General features: G+C 44.7%; 1 protein-coding gene across 9 annotated transcripts in view; it reads right to left on the bottom strand.

Annotated features, from left to right (window-relative positions):
- Positions 1 to 16,550, bottom strand: part of LOC144124462 (uncharacterized) — a 99,487-nt gene that overhangs the window by 34,614 nt on the left and 48,323 nt on the right. For 7 of the 9 annotated variants that reach the window (XR_013313180.1, XR_013313179.1, XR_013313183.1 and 4 more), the window contains one exon: positions 2,782 to 8,569. The exons of 1 other annotated variant lie outside the window; for it this stretch is intronic. The gene's annotated coding sequence lies outside the window, so the exon portion shown is untranslated. Of the gene's footprint in view, positions 1 to 2,781; positions 8,570 to 16,550 lie in introns of those variants that run through there. One more of the 9 variants, XR_013313186.1, reaches the window with a different exon arrangement.

Below are 16,550 nucleotides of genomic sequence, written 5' to 3'. Positions count from 1 at the left end.
GCCCAAAGTGGCACCTCCGCAATCTGGTGTGGCATGTAGTTCATAGGCACCGCATTGCACTGCATCCAGAGGGCTTTGGAAAATGCTGAATCTGGACGCACAGCACTAATATTGGTCAGGAGGTGATGACAATTCCTGGTCAGATGTCGCAAATGCACACGAAGTGGCTCCTGTTGAAAATGAATTCGTGCTGGGCAGGCGCGGGCCTCGTAAAATGTGCCCCATGTAGAAGTTTTGCATGGCAAACCCAAATATACTCTTAAAAGCACGAGCCTGTGTGCTTTCAAGCGCACGCAAGGCCTGATAGTCTGACAGCCGAAAGAACGGGTGCACTGTATCTGTGAAGACCGACTACCAGTGCCTGGTACACGTGAAGTAATGACCGCTCAGAGGATCCCCAGGATTTCCCTGCCATACACCGCACAATGCTTGCAAAGGTGTCGAGCTTTTTCTTGAGCAAATAAATGTGCTTTGTCCAAGACAGGTCACGGTCTATCGCGACACCTAAGAATTTGTGATGTGCTACGTGTGGGACAATTTGCCCGCCGATTGTGACCGGATACCACACCACTAACTTGCGTGTGAAAGCCAAAATGACGTTTTTATTTCGTGAAAGTTCAAGCCCCTGACGGCGCAAGTACGCCGACATCATGAAAACCGAACGCTGCAACATTGCTTGCACTTGGCGACGCGTGACACTTGATGTCCATATGCAAATATCGTCTGCGCAGGCGGATATCTAAACAATGCTCGGTAGTTGTTTGAAAAGGCCGACAAACACGAGATTAATCAACGTTCCACTGAGAAATCCTCCTTGAGGAACACCAGAAGCAACATGATGATCTGCTGTGTCTCCTTCAAGTGTCTCCATGTAGACTTTCCGGCTCGTCAAATAGCATCTTAATGAAATGGCAGCGCACAAGCAAACAGACAGAAACGGGACAAGCGCTGAGTCTGTCCCCTTCAGCGCTTGTCCCCGTCTGCGCTTGTCCCCTTCTTTCTTTCTGTGTTTGCAAAGATGCAAAACCAGCTATAACCTAAATAAGATAGAACTTTGGGCATCACTTTTGAAAAAGACAGCGCATGAAGACAGGACAGTGCAGAGACAACACAGGACGAGCTTGGTCCTGTGTTGTCTCTGCACTGTCCTGTCTTCGTGCGCTACGTCTTTTTCAAAACTGATGAACCAACAAGCCCAAAGTTCTACATTATTAGGATTCATTTCTTCTACAACGGTCTCTTTTATGTGTGTGCGTTGGCCGGAGGAACAGTGCATTAGCTCTCGTCCTGTGTTGTCTCTGCACTGTCCTGTCTCAATACGCTATGTCTACAACTTTAACCCAGTCTGCCGCTTTACTGAATTGTCAAATAGCTTGCAATCCAGTTGTGCAGACGTCCGCCTGTATCACATTCATCAAGTGCATTTAATACTGCATCGTGCTGAACATTATCGAATGCGCCCATGATGTCGAGGAAAAGAGCAGAAGTCAACCTGTCACGGCGTTTTTCATTGTTGTACCGTCGTCAAAAGATCAAATACACTGTCAATGGCAGACAGGCCTTTGATATTAGGAAGTTTGCAGGAATAGGGTGGGCGCAGCTGGCAAAGGACAGGGTTAATTGAAGAGACATGGGGAAGGCCCTTGCCCTACAGTGGTTGTAGTCAGGCTGATGATGATGATGACTCATGATGGATTAAATCCACTTGCAGGCTTATTTTGATCGAAAGGGGCAGAAAATATTGGTGGGGCTAGCAATAGCCCTGCTGCACCAAAAAAAAAGGAAAAGTTTTCATGATGCAAAGCCTGCTTTCGTGTTAGAATAATGTTGTACATATACAGCCAGTAGAGCGCATCAACGCACCGCAGCTTCACACCATTTTGCATAGCATCGTTACTCAGCTAGAGAATGTTGGGTTACGTATAATTTTTTAATCCAGAAAAAAATTTTGGTGGCACACCTGACCTAAAAGCTGCTTTTGTAAGCTTGACGAGGCCCAGGGTCCAGCGTATTACAAGGCAGGACAAGTCACACAAACATTGAAAACAGAAAAATAAAGGAACATAAAATATAAATACATAAACACACAGCACAGATAAGAGTGTAAAATGCGGTTAAAAGTAGAACATATTGTGACGAAGAAGACGACGAACTGCGCAGTGGCGCGGGCAGGAGCGCTCGCGCTAGGCCGGCAGCCATTAAAATCATCTCATTGCCATCGATCATCGTGTCTCTTTTTTCGGCTGGCCGCCACGTAACATTTGGTGGAGCTTGCGGGGTACCGTCGACATCCTGGTCCAAGGAGCTTCGGCGTCCTGCGTCAGCCGTGGTCGTCAGCCGTGAGTTCTTGGTGTGCGTCGCTCTGTCGTGCCCCAGCCTTTGAGACCCGAACCAACCTCGCCGTTGTTGCCCCCCCCCCCCCGCCGCCCCGTCCCCCGCCCTGACCACTCAACACGACGAACTGAACACGACGCAAGGACCTGACCTACCGACCCCACCGACCCGAGACCGCGCTAACATCTGAAGACATCGTTCCCCTGCCCAGGCCGTTCGGCGTGCCCTGGAGCCTCGACCGTCGGCTCTTGGCGACCTGCGGACCGGAAGCTTCAAGACCAGGAATCATTCAGACATCTCATTCATCGTGGCGGCCAGCACCTCACCCCTTTCTCGTTCCTGTCCATCCATCATCCATGCTCTTTAGCCCGTAACCACTTCGCGCGACTCTGTCGCCGATCGGGACGATCGCTCGGTGCCCCCCCCCCCCCCCCCCCGAGTATTGTGACGAAGAAGACGACGAACTGCGCAGTGGCGCGGGCAGGAGCGCTCGCGCTAGGCCGGCAGCCATTAAAATCATCTCATTGCCATCGATCATCGTGTCTCTTTCTTCGGCTGGCCGCCACGTAACAATATATACAATTTTGTAGTAATGTAAAACTGAAAATGAGACATGTATACATAGTTTTCACGGGCGTCAGATACGAGGGCTTCTTGGATAGGTGCCGCCATCTTTAGGTACTGAGCGGAACCGCGGGCGCAGAGCGCCAAGTCACGCAAACCTACAGGGGACGCGCCCCGTCCGTGTGTTCTTATTTCTGGTTCTGTGCGGTGTCATTATGCCGATGTGTGCCATGTTCGGCTGCGCTAGCAGAAGCAAGTCTTCTGCGCAGAAAACGAACACCGAGCCGGGCGTTGGACTTCAATGTTTACCGAAACTGATTAGCTGGCACCGCGAGCGCACGAAGCTCCTTTCGGAGAAGAGCCGAAGCCTTTGGCTCACACGGAGCAACCGGAAAAACTTGAAAAACCTGGACAACGTTCACGTATGCGGTCGGCACTTTATTACAGGTAAGAAAAAGTAAAGTTTATTGATTGACATAAGCATACATACGGTCGCTGTCGGGGATGTTTACCGCGGCAGCTGCAGCTGGTAAGGAACTGTGGTACACGAGCCTCGCAGTCGCCTATGTGTTTGCTGAGACGGTGTTGTTCACAGCAAAATGAGTCAATGAGTGTAACATTGTGCGCACGGCACAAACTTTAAATTCTCCAGGAAGACCTTCAGGCCTTACGGACGACGCGAACCCTGACTGGGCGCCGACGCAGTACCTGGGTTACGGGCCCGGCGAAAGACCAGCTGTTGGCATGTCCACCCGTTTTGCACGGAAAGGCGCGGCAGAAGAAAGCAGCCGCTAAAGCTATCACCGATGCAGCGGCGCGCCAGTCATCGGAGGACTAATGCATTGCAGAGGTGACGCCTGCACATGACCTGCCGCACGAAAGCCGCAGCTTGCGCCTGGAGTGGAGAGCAGGTCGGTTCTGACACACAAAACACAACTTTCTCATAAGTGAGATATTAAAATTTCTGTAACCTGTAGAGCTAATAATAATTTTACTTCCCATGTTACTGAGATAGCAGCACAGACTGACATGACTGTACAAGACATCTAAGCTGTTGAGGACGATAAGTGACTTGCTGCAGAGCTGCGTGCCACAAGGGCAGAAAAAACAAGCAAGAGATGTCAGAGTCATCATTTCTTGGTGGCGACGCTAAGGTTACGTTTTATACGGGATTGAATAGCTTTTACATGCTGTTTGCTGTTTTCGAGCTTGTTGAATGTCATACGAAGCACAATGCACAAAATGGCCTTGGAAAGTTTGAGGAATTTATTGTGTTCTTCATGAAGCTTAAGTGGAATTTCCCTGTGCAAGACCTTGCATGCCGTTTCTCTCTTTCAGACTCGACAGTGAACAGAATTTTCGACAAATGGCTGCACGCAGCTTTTTGGCGTTTGAAATCGCAAATTAGATGGCCTTCGAGATAGGAGATTCAAGAGACTATGCCACAGGCATTCCTCGATTCTTTTGGGTCAAAGGTAGCAGTCATAATAGACTGTTTTGAAATCGGGATTGAAAGGCCATCATCACTTGAGGAAAGGAGTGAGACGTGATCCAACTACAAGGGCAGCAATACCTCAAAGTTTCTTATTGGAATTTGCCCAAAAGGAGTCATATCCTTCATTTCAGAAGGCTGGGGTGGCAGGACAGGTGACAAACACATCACTGAAAACTTTGACATTTTAGATAAGTTAATACAAGGTGACGTTGTCCTTACAGACAGGGGTTTTGATATAGCCGATTCTTTAGGGCTCTACTGCGCTAAACTGCACATTCATGCCTTCACTAAAGGCAAAAGGCAGCTTACTGCTTTAGAAGTGGAAACGACCAGACGGCTTACCAATGTACGAATTCATGTAGAACGGGTGATTGGTCTGGTACGAAATAAGTACACTATCATGAAGGATGTACAGCCAATTGACTTTGTGGCATGCATGCTGGGGCACAGGCACTCTCCATTAGACAAAATTGTGTTGGTGTGCTCTGCCCTCACAAACATCTGCCCATCCTTAGTACCTGCAAAAACAAAGCAAGCATCCGCATGAATTTTTGAAACTGCGGATAGTCTGCTTACTTGCTTTTATAGCCTGTGTCTGCAGTAATGTTGTGGTTACTGCTGCTTGAGTGTCTATGCTTAATCATGTAGCCATTGACAATGCCTTGCTTGAAGCAATGGAGTGTGCTTGTAAGCTTATGTGAAAAACATTATTCCTGAAGTGTGGCTACATGAGTGCTTAAGCTGGAGACAAATGTTTTTCTATGTGCTCAATATCAAATGCAAACACGTTCACAGTGAACCAGCAAATTTTCTTCCTTATTTAAATTAAGTATGCCTTCATATACAGCACAAAACTGGCTTAACGTTTCAGGTATTCTCTCTTCAACAATTGCAAAATGCACGTTTCCAGCACCACTTGGTTTGCACTGCTTGTGAACTGAGCTGTTTTCACTACTGGTGCGTTGCCGTTGCCGCTCATAAGCACAGCTCTATGTTCATATTGCATTTTTGTTCATTTTAGACTGAAAATGGTCCCCTACATAGTGCTCTAAGTCAATCAAATTTCTTTTTTTCTATTGCATGCATTCCTTGAATTCTGATTAGTGATTCTGTTTTTGTAGATCTGTCCCCATTTTATTTATTTACTAAAAGTGGGCTGAAAATGACCATCTTCATAGTGCTCTAAATGAGACACATGTCTACTGTTTTGTGACTACTGCATGCCTTGCGTTTGAAGTCTCATCAGTGCTTCTCTGCGTACATGTGAACCCAATGGAAATGGGTAAAATTTTGTTCTCTTTGTTTTCTAGTTGAAGTGAAAGCATGGAACAAGCTGACCTAGTAATTATGGATCTAGTCTGATAAATGTTTGCTGCATACATATCAATCAATATCTGCAGTGTAGCGTGTTCATTGATCATTTTTCTGAACTACTGTGAATTAACTAACTGAATTTAGGTGCTTTTGACCAGGAGGGATATGTACAAATAAGGCCAAGTGATACCATGCTTGTTTAGGTGTTTTTGGCTGCAATGCATGGTATGTTACATGAGGCTATACTTGGAGTATACGCTTTGTTTATTAACAATACATTATGCCAGGCGTAAAGCTCTGCAGCTTAAAACATTACAGAAACAAGCCAAACAGCTCCCTACAAGACATTATTCTTGCCTGTGGAACAATCTTGGCATAACCATTTTTCCCCTTTGGGGCTCGCTTAATCCCCAAGCAACTGTAAAGAAACCACCCATAGCTGCACTGTGGGCCATCACAAGCAAGCATCTTCCCTGCCTCTGGACCTAGGCAGTAGCAGAATATGTTGGCGTCAGCTGTTGGCTTTCTTGCTATCCTTTTTGAGAAGTGTTGAGCGAAATGTCCTGGCAGGATTGCACGAGTAAAAAAATCTAATACTGTTGGCACAATATTCTGAAAAAACGCGTCATCTCTCTCCATCCTTTCTATAAATACTGACAATGGAGTCCATACAACAAAATCACAGTATGGAACGCCACATACTGCCGTCTTCGTTTGCACTTGAAAAAAATAAGAGTGCTGTCGCTTTAAACGCAGGCAGCCATCAGTTTCCTCCAAGCAGAAGTTGCGGTCGTTCACAGCTTCTAGTATCGTATAGTTGCAGAGTGAAAAGAGACATTTCACTTCCACAATGCCCATTCCGCAGCATGTACAAGAGACAGAACTGTCTGGACTAGCTGCCATATGCGGGTACTTCGCACTTAAATAAACTCCTGTCTTTTGATGGGTGAAGTCTGTATGGTTATTTATCATTTCCTCGGCGTGCTTGCGATTGCAGCAGCCCCACGCTGTGGCTGGAGTGGAAAAAGTGTGTTGCTCTGGATCGCATTTTTTTTAGTAAACTCATTGACGGTTCATGCACACTTGTGAAACATACATTCCTCATGACTGAAGCAATGATCCTGCCTGCACGGTAAGCGTACCATTTTGCACACTTCGATTGCTCCCGCGTGTATTCCTCAATGCTCTTGACTATCTCTTTGCTGATCGAAAGCTCGGCAACAGTTTTCTCAGCACGGCAGATCAGTGTAGGCAGGTCTTCCGGCTGTGGTTCTAAGCATAACAAATCACGAAGGAGAAGAGGTTCTCTTCTACACGGTGGCTCAAACATGGCGCTGTACTGTGGGTGCAGCATGAAGAATGCTGGCGTAGCGCCAGCATCCGCAAGTTTACTGTGAAACGCCTTCAGCTCTTCTTCTGTTGGGGGTGGCACAGGTGGTAATGATTGTGGTAGGCCTTCAGGTACGTGCTCAACGCCTGGCTTCAGGTGATACTATCCATACGCTGCTTCTTTTTCTTTGATGACGAAAAGTCAATGTCTCTGATCCTCTTATTGCCAGCCCCAGAGCTGTGCGCAGAAAGCCACATGCTCTTTTTGTCCGTGCACACTCGTGAGTCTCTGAGACGTACTGCCGTCTAAACAGTAAACAATGTAGCACCAATGTGAGAGCAGGCTTCGCCTGCACCTGCCATGCAAGTGCAGTGCGCTGTCACGATGGCTCCGTCAGGCTCAGCCAGAACCCACACCTTCAGTGGTGCCTCCCTAAGCCTTTGTGAATGGGTGACCTGAGAAAAAATGACCAGTAATTAGCTGCTTACAGCAATCTACGTCCTTCATAAGATGTCACTGATCTGAGGATTGCTAGTACAATTCCGGCCCCGGCAGCCACATTTCGGTTGGAACAAAATGCAGAAACATTCTATCGCCCGAAAAAGTTAATGGGATGCGTATCCTCGGGGAAAAAATACTGTACACCACTGCCTTGCGACCCAGATGCCTGGTAATGTTACCAGCTGATGAAGCATGCGCGTTTATACACTCTCTCGGACATTTCAGGTTAGAGGCATGCGTGACTCTACGGCGAGACTAGTTGCCCAGCTGCAGCATGAGCACGTCAAACACCCAACTACGAATTTCATCGATAATTTAAGGATACAGCATATTCAAACATTTAATCTGAGGCTGTAAGCGTATGCCGATGGCTCCATTTCTTTCAATTGCAATCATTTTGCACTCGCACGTACCCTATATACACGAACTTGTATCTGCAATTCGAAACAAAGCGACCGCACAGTCTAATGCGTGCTGCGGGCGGCACGTTAGCCACAAATATTACAGTACAAATCGATATTTTAAATACACGGGCAAACAAACGCGCGCTTCCGCGCATACATGCTTCGACGTTAAGGAAGTTCACCTCGCTCAGAACGACGACACGCTTCAATGGCACTCGCATGGCAGTCACACTTCTTAGCCGTCCACTGGTGAAGTAATTATGGGCCTCAAGAGACTTGTATGCCTTCATCTGCTGAAGAGACACGTAACTAGTTGATAACACTAGGTAATTGATGATATCAACGTGCGTCGTGCTTGGCAGCAAGTCGGCATCGGGAGCGGGGTTCGTCCCAACGCGTAGTATGTAGGGGTCCACGCCACCGCACATTTCCTCCTTGGATTCGTACCGCGCCCACGTAGGCCCCGCAAGCTCGTCGAAATAGGAGCGGCAAAACTCATGCCGTTCGGCGTTTTCCATCGTCTTGCGTGGAACAGAGCAGAGAACGAACGTTCAGGCGCCGCGAGCCCAGCCAGTCCAGCCCAGCTGTCTTCAGTACCTGGCAATGGCGGACATCCGGCGGAAGTGGCTGCGTGACGTCACATGAAAACTATGTATATGGATGATTTTAAACACATTCAAATTCAAAATAAATAACATGAGTCCAACACGAGGTAGAAAAACAGTACAAAAGAAAAAGTTCATAGAATGTAGTTACAATGGTTGTGTGATGAAAAAAAAGTATAAAGATATTTAGAATAATGGAAAACAGTTATTCACCAGAACATCTATAGGGGTGCAAAGTACTGTCGCAGCTGGTTAAGGCAGGCTTTCGTAAAATATATTCCACAATAAATCATATTCACACTATCAATCAGGTGATAGATAAATCCGCAGATTATAACCAACCTCTATATATAGTCTTCATTGATTACGAGAAAGCATTCGACTCAGTGGAAACCTCAGGAGTCATACAGGCATTGCGTAATCAGGGAGTAGAAGAGCCTTATGTAAAAATATTGGAAGATATATATAGCAACTGAACAGCTACTATAGTCCTTCATAAAGTCAGCAATAAAATTCCATTAAGGGCGTCAGGCAAGGAGACATGATCTCGTCAATGCTATTCACCGCCTGTTTACAGGAGGTATTTGGAGGACTGAATTGGGAACAGTTGGGGATGCGAGTTAATAGAGAATAGCTAAATAATCTGTGATTCGCTGATGAAATTGCCTTGCTGAGTCACTCAGGAGGTGAACTGCAAATCATGATCATTGAATTAGACAGGCAGAACAGAACGGTTGGTCTAAAAATTAACGTGCAAAAAACCAAGGTAATGTTCAACAGTCTAGCAAGGGAGCAGCAGTTCACAATTGGCAGCAAGGGCCTCGATGTGGTAAAGGAATATGTTTACTTAGGGCAGGTAGTGACAGGTGATTCAGATCATGAGAGGGAGATAACTAGAAGGATAAGAATGGTGTGGAGCGCATATGGCAGGCTCTCTCAGATCATAAATCACAGTTTACTAATTTCCCTCAAAAGAAAAGTGTACAACAGCTGTATCTTACCGGTACTCACCTACAGGGCAGAAACCTGGAGGCTAACGAAAAGAGTTCAGCTTAAGTTAAGGACAACGCAGCGAGCCATGCAAAGGAAAATGATAGGTGTAACGTTCAGAGACCGGAAGCGGGCAGAGTGGGTGAGGGAACAAACGCGGGTTATTGATATCCTAGTCGAAATCAAGAGGAAGAAATTGGCTTGAGTAGGGCATGTAATGCGAATGCAAGATAACCGCTGGTCCTTAAGGGTAACGGAGTGGATTCCAAGAAAAAGTAAGCGTAGCACGGGGCGGCAGAAGGTTAGGTTGGCGGATGAGATTAAGAAGTTTGCAGGCAAATGGTGGATGCAGCTGGCAAAGGACAGGGCTAATTGGAGAGACATGGGAGAGGCATCTGCCCTGCAGTGGGCTTAGTAAGGCTGATGATTATGATGATGGTGATTATTATTATTATTATTATTATTATTATTATTATTATATTTAAAATTAACGGGAAGTTGTGCTTAAGGAACTGTACTTTGTAATTGGTGCGGAAACGGGGAATTTTCCATAAATCAGTGCTGCGTGTAAATGCATTATTGCTGCTATCTTGAAGGGATGCGATTGTAGAAATACATTGTCTGAAATGGCCTTATGAAACATACTATGAGCGCAACATGCGAAATTCATACATACTTTGTATGGGGACGATACTGTGCTGACGGAAATATTGTTCAGTAGAAGAAAAGTAGTCAATGTTAGCTATGTTGCGCACAATCTTTTTTGTAACATGCGGATCTTTTTAATGTTCCCTTTAGTAGTTGTTAGCCACACTAAATATCAGTAATTAATATATAACGAGAACAGGACGTGGTATATTTGAAGTTCAATATGAATTGGGAGAAAAGAACGGCATCGCGATAAGGCACCGGTTGGCCTCCTAATTTTCGTAAATATGTTGTCAGTGTGTGAATCCCACGTAAATGTCTCTGAAAAGGTCACTTCCCTAATTTTATGTTCCTTAACAATAGCAGTTTCCTGCCCTCCGCACTGAACAACATATTGTAGGTTCACTATTTTGTTTCGCGGCCGAAAAATAATTACTTTTGTTTTTGTCAGATTAATCTTTAGTCTGTTGCACAGAACCAATTTTTCGAGCAGGTCATTACACCATATTACGAATTTATTTTCATCAAGGCCAGATAACAGAATGCTGCTGTGATCGGCATAGATAATAAATTGAGCCCTTAAATCAATGGTTACAATATCATTAATATATATATTAAAGATAAAGGGTCCTAAAATACTGCCCTGTGGCACTCCGGCTTTAATGGGTAGAAAAGAGGACTGTTGATTACTAGCATGCACGCACTGGATTCTGTCGCGTAAATAATATCGAATGAAATTAAGGGGCGTTCCTCGTATTCCGTGTAGATGCAACATAATTAAAAACTTTGCACAGAATAACACAGGACGGGAGGGAGAAACACGCACACACACACACGAGCGCAGACTTGCAACTGTATTTTCAGAAAAGATACACCGCCTTAAGAAGCAGAGAGGGCGCAAGCGTACAAAATTCAGAACAACACGTGTGGGAAGAAAAGAGCACGCTCATAGGTACAGTAAAAATTGCATCAAGATTAGGCACATGCAGAATCTTATCATAACTAATCGGATTTGAACAACAAAATCAGGCTATCCATTGCGGAGAAAGGCGAGTTCTTTTTTGAGAAGGGCCTCCGAAGCCTTACTCATGCAACCTTCCGTGGTACTAATTTTAAGGGCCTCTGCAATTTCCCGGGCCATCCTATCGGAAGCTCGCCCGATAACAACAGTGGAACGGAGGAAAGGACGGCACTGCTCTTTCTTCTTCTTATTCCTGTCTGTATATGTTCACATTTTAGGCAATGCAAAGGCAGGTTCGAGCCGCCACTTGCGCCCAGAGAATTGGCATGCTCTCTGAGCCTGTCATTGAGACAGCGCCCTGTCTGGCCTATGTACACGCACCCACAGCTGAATGGAATCTTATACACCACACCAACAGTACAAGGCACAAACTGAGTTTGGTGTTTTAATACACATTTGTTTTTTTGCCCTTTTGCTTTGGCACCTGCTGGTCATGGCACAAAGGCGGGGCAATTTAAAGGTGGCTGTAAAAACTACATCAACTCCGAACTTATTAGCCACCCTCCTGACATTGTGTGATAGCTTGTGCACATAAGGAACGACTTGAAAAGGTCTTTTTTCTCTTGCCAGCGTGTGGTGAGGAACATTGACGGCCCTCTCTAGGTTCTGTGGCGGAGTCGATGCTCAAACAATTTAGTAGGCTTGAGAGGGCCGTCGATGTTCCTCACCCCACTCTGGCAAGAGAAAAAAGACATTTTCAAGTCATTCCTTATGTGCACAAGCTATCACACAATGTCAAGAGGGTGGCTAATAAGTTCGGAGTTGATGTCGTTTTTACAGCCCCCTTGAAATTGCTCCGTCTGTGCGCCATGACCAGCAGGTGCCAAAGCAAAAGGGCAAAGAACAAATGTGTAATCACACACCAAACTCAGTCTGTGCCTTGTACTGTTGGTGTGGTGTATAAGATTCCACTCAGCTGTGGGTGTGTGTACATAGGTCAGACAGGGCGCTTTCTCAATGACAGGCTCAGAGAGCATGCCAATTCTCTGGGCGCAAGTGGCGGCTCGAACCTGTCTTTGCATTGCCTCAAACGTGAACACTATACTGACAGGAATAATAAGAAGAAAGAGCAGTGCCGTACTTTCCTCCGTTCCACTGTTGTTATCGGGCGATCTTCCGATAGGATGGCCCGATAAATTGTAGAGACCCTTAAAATTAGCACCACGGAAGGTTGCGTGAGTAAGGCTTCGGTGGCCCTTCTAAAAAAAGAACTCGCCTTTCTCTGCAATCGATAGCCTGCTTTTGTTGTTCAAATCCGTTTAGTTCTGATAAGATTCTGCGTGTGCCTATTCTTGATGCAACTTTTACTGTATCTATGAGCGTGCTCTTTTCTTTCCACACGTGATCTGAATTTTGTACGCTTGCGCCCTCTCTGCTTCTTAAGGCGGTGTATCTTTTCTGAATATACAGTTGCAAGTTTGCGCTCGTATGTGTGTGTGCGTGTTTCTCCCTCCCGTCCTGTGTTATTCTGCGCAGTTTTAATTATGTCGCTACACCAACTGGCCCAACGTTCTTCCCTATTAAGTGTAGATGTAATTTCCGTAAAAGAATGTCATGGCTGAGGGAGTCAAACGCCTTAGAAAGTCGATGAATAGGCCGAGGGTGAAAAGCTTAATAATAATTGTTTTTTGGCGAAAGGAAATGACGCAGAATCTGTCTAATATATCGTTGGACACCTGAACCACGCCGTAAGGGAAGGGATAAAGGAGGGAGTGAAAGAAGAAAGGAAGAGAGAAGTGCCGTAGTGGAGGGCTCCGGAATAATTTTTACCACCTGGGGATCTTTAACGTGCACTGACATCGCACAGCACACGGGCGCCTTAGCGTTTTTCCGCCTTAAAAACGCAGCCGCCGCGGTCGGGTTCGAAACCGGGAACTCCGGATCAGTAGTCGAGCGCTCTAACCACTGAGCCACCGCGGCGGGGCGTGAAAAGCTTATCTTCTATATTGTTCAGGATGTTTCTTTCAATTCTAAATACATACTGCGCGTCAGAAAAAAGATTCATCTTATCAAAAAAAAGTGTTAATCTAGATGACAATATTTTTCTAGCCCTTTCGTGAACACCGGTATTACTGATATTGGCCTGCAATTCTTAACATAATTTCGGTCGAGACCTTTGTGTATGACTGTAACCCTTGATTTTTTTTCAATTCCACAGGAAACTAACCATCCTCAATAATCAAATTGAAAATGAACGTGGGAACAGGAACAATAAACTGTAAAACATGCTTTATGAGTTTTATTTGCAAGTTATTAATGTCAAGAGCGTTGCTATTGTTAAGTTGCAAAAATGTTCTAGATACTTCTTCCTCGGTTACTGGGTGACAAACAAAACTGTTAACTGGGCTATTGATTGAAGGTGCTGTAAATAGTAGACTGTCATCTGACGTGATGCTATCGACAAATGCTTTATTGAAGTGATCAGTCAGTTCTTGGCCAGAATGTTCACGGTTATTCAGTAATGTCTTATCAGCCGTGGCATTTTTTGGCTTGAGGACCTAAGACTCTGTTGATCGCTTTCCAGGTGGCTTCTGGTTTTTTATTCGTTACGTCAAGAAAGAGGTGCTCAGAGTAGGCAGTCTTTGCACGTCGATGTTCAAGGTTTAACTTATTTCGAGCAGCTTTGAATTCTTGGAACGCATTCAGTGTGCGCGCATTTAAAAATGCATGATACAGATTGTTTTTCTTCCTTATCATGGCTAAGTGAACAGGTGTCATCCATGGCTTTTTTATCTTTTTTTATTTGTGGAATGTTCTGAAGAAAAAGTGCGCACAGTATATTTTTGTAAACGTTTGAATGAAACCTGTGTATGCATCATTTGAATTTCGCTTCCGAAATATAAATGACCAGTCATTTCTTGTTTTGTTTCCAGCTGTCTTCTTCGGTCAACCCTCATTTGAGAATAATGTCGGAATATTTAGCCTGCCATTGAGGATGTGAATGATGATGAAAAGTGCTTAGTATGCTCCACAAGTAACTATCCTTATCACATTGGAAAATGTTCGGGTGTGTCTGCGTCGAGCTTTCGAAACAAGGGCGACTCTATTAAGTCGTCATGGAAATGCCCAACTTGTGATTCCGTGAAAAAAGAAAAGTGGCCCAGCTGCTTTTTTGCCAGCTGAAAATGCTAACATTGAGCGCCTGCTAAAGGATCTAAATGGCAAACTTTATCTGCTTCTTCCTCTTGTGGCAAAGGTCGACGCACTCAGTGAACTTGTTCCAAAAGTTGATGGAATTGAAAGCTCAATTAAGCTGGTTTCCGACCAGTATGATACCGTGCTAAAAAATCTTGAGAAACAAAAGAACGACATGGCTGCCCTAAAGAAAAGGGTAGAAAACATTGAAACTGGAAAAATCCCCAGCAACCAGGCAAATACGTCTTCAGATGAATGAATTAGAGCAGTACACCCGCATACTGAACATGGAAGTGCATGGAATCGTTCAGGAACAGCATGAAAACCTTCTCGAGGTAATGAATAGCCTAGCGGCGTCGCTAAAACTCCCAACCCTAGAGGACTCGGATCTTGAAGCCCTGCATCGCTTGCCAGCGAAAGCTGGAAAGGAATCAGTGATTATTGCTAGATTTCGTCTGGCATCTCTAAAACAGAAATGGATGAAATGTCGTGCTACTCTCATGACAAAGGACTCGGATATGAAGGTTCTGGACAACTTGATCGCGGAAAACAAACGGTTACTCTGGCTAGCCCGCTAAAAAGGAACCGAACTTAGCTATGCCTTCGTGTGGCAGAAAGACGGGCGCATTTTCGCTTGTAGGGCAGAAGGCGATAAGGTTCTTCGGATATACGATGAACACGATCTGGAAAAAAATGTAATGATAAGCGGCGAGCGTTTTCTGCTGTGGCCGGTTTTTCAGCAGAATGGCAGGTCCTGACGCTGGTCTTCTCTATCATGATATAGATTCCTTTCGCAGCATTTCTTTATCATTGAAAAAGCAGCCCAAGTGTTTTTCCTTTTGCCACCTAAATGCGCATAGTTCGCGTAACAAGGATGAAGAGGTTTTCATTTTTTTATCTTCGTTAAAGCATGAGTTTGATGTTTTGGGTTTTTCAGAAACATGGTTCAGGGATTCTGATGATACAGTGCATTTTGATGGTTATAGATGTGAAGCTTTATACAGAAAAGCTAAAATAGGCGGAGGTGTTGCAATTTATATTAGACAAGGCCTTTGTTATGAAGTTGCATCTGACTACACCCTTTTTAACCAGAACATTGAATCGCTTTTTGTCTTATCCAGGGCATTCATGTATGGCGTTGTTTACAGACCGCCGTCAGGTTCTTACGAAGAATTCTTCAGGATACTTGAATTATTGCTAGAACAACTTTCTGTACTAGGACTTCCTGTTATAATTATGGGTGATTTTAACATTAACTTGCTTCGGCCCTCACATGCATCTGGCACTTTCGTTGATATTCTGTCTTGTTATGGCTTCTCCAATGTTATCAATGCCCCAACCCGTGTCACTATCAATACTGAGCCATTAATAGACCTCTGTTTGTTAAGTTGCGATCACGAAAAAACAATGGCTGGTGCTCTTGCCAGTTGCATCAGCGATCATTTATCTATTTTCTGTTTTGTACCAAGAGGGCGGTGTACAGATTGTCGATACACAAATACCGCACGCTCTACTGGAATGATAACAAAGAGAAGTATTGAACTGTTCCGATCTCTTGTAGCCGCTGTAGACTGGCACGAACATTTAGCACCCCAAAACTCCAATGACTTGTACGAACAATTCCTAGAAAAAAATAATAGAATTATATGATATCGCATTCCCCCTTGTAAAAGTAAAGAAAAGCAAAAGAGCCAGGAAACCTTGGATGACTTGCGACCTACTGCTAAGAATAAAAGCTCGAAATGCTCTTTTTCAAATTTTTATCATGCATAGATAAAGGGTTTTTCGCGGAAAAAAAAAACAGCAACAAGTTGGGTGCCGATATAAAGAAAGCACGCATTAGCTATTACGCCAACAAATTTGCTGACATTTGCTATGATCCTCAAAAGTCTTGGCGCGTTGTAAAAAGTTTACTTAATAAACGTCATACCTTTACACCCGCTGAATTAAATGTCGATAACCAAATGTTTGGCGGTGCTGCTCTGAGCAATGAGTTCAATAGACGTTTTTTAACTTTTCGATCTTTTACTGCTCTTGGTTCTTATCAGTTCGAAAAGTATATTCAATGTAACCCATTCAACTCCATGTTTCTTTACCTGACCACAGGAACTGAAATTGTTTGCCTAATCAACGGGCTTAAAAATATCAGTTCCTCTGGTTTTGATGGCATTTCTGCAGTGCCAATCAAAGTTGTTTCTGATATTTCCAG

The sequence above is a fragment of the Amblyomma americanum genome, chromosome 3, assembly GCF_052857255.1.
Source record: "Amblyomma americanum isolate KBUSLIRL-KWMA chromosome 3, ASM5285725v1, whole genome shotgun sequence".
Lineage (NCBI taxonomy): Eukaryota > Metazoa > Arthropoda > Arachnida > Ixodida > Ixodidae > Amblyomma > Amblyomma americanum.
This window is presented reverse-complemented; position numbering and strand designations above follow the sequence as displayed.